This window comes from Macaca nemestrina, chromosome 2 (assembly GCF_043159975.1).
Source record: "Macaca nemestrina isolate mMacNem1 chromosome 2, mMacNem.hap1, whole genome shotgun sequence".
NCBI lineage: Eukaryota > Metazoa > Chordata > Mammalia > Primates > Cercopithecidae > Macaca > Macaca nemestrina.
Window position 1 is genome coordinate 29122455 of NC_092126.1, and position 821 is coordinate 29123275.

At 32.5% G+C, this 821-nt stretch overlaps 1 non-coding gene across 1 annotated transcript; it reads left to right on the top strand.

Annotated features, from left to right (window-relative positions):
* The first annotated feature begins 456 nt into the window (after positions 1-456).
* Positions 457-563, top strand: LOC112423869 (U6 spliceosomal RNA). The gene has a single exon (XR_003014439.1). It is a non-coding gene; the product is annotated as a U6 spliceosomal RNA (small nuclear RNA).
* The last annotated feature ends 258 nt before the right edge of the window (positions 564-821 follow it).

Genomic DNA, 821 nt, shown 5'->3' on the forward strand with positions numbered 1-821 from the left:
TATTGAGTTATCTGTAACTGGGAAGTTTACCTTACTTTCCAACCATCAGTAGAAATGGGGATCATAAAGGAATTTAAGTACATAGCTAGCAATGTTAGGAAAATTTTTACAAATGAGTGTAAATATGAATTGTCTACTCTGTTATGTGGGTAAATCTTTTTCCTTTTTAGATCCAGAATCTCCCAAATTTATTTGTCAATAAAAAATTTATATTAATACATGATATCATCTCTTAGAATTAGTATTACATAGAACATACTCTGAAAAATATGATCATAGGATGTTATTAGGTTATTTCTACAAAATAATCTTTTAAGAAATTGTTATTTATTTATTTAAAAAACACTTATTGCAGTTCTTGCATGTTTGGGGCATTATGCTAGGTGCATAGACTAGAAAGAAAACTAAGTCATGAATTCTGATTTCAAGAAAGTCACAGATTTTCAGAGAAAATATGTACTTGCTGTGGCAGCACATATACTAATATTGGAACAGTACAGAGATGACTAGCATGAATACTGTACAAGGATTGTACAAAATTTTATAAAGAGGTTCACATTTTCTCTTCAGTAGTTTATATTTTCCCTCTAAGACAATGATGAAGGCAAAGATATTCTCTCACTATTTCTACTCTACATTAAACGAGAAGTTTAAGAAAGTACACTAATGCAAAATAAAGGCATAAAAATTCGAGAGTATGATGAAATTCCATCTCTACTAAAATACAAAAATTAGCTGGGCGTAGTGGTGTGCACCTGTGGTCCCAGCTGCTCGGGAAGCTGAGGCAGGAGAATCACTTGAACCCAGGAGGCGGAGGTTGC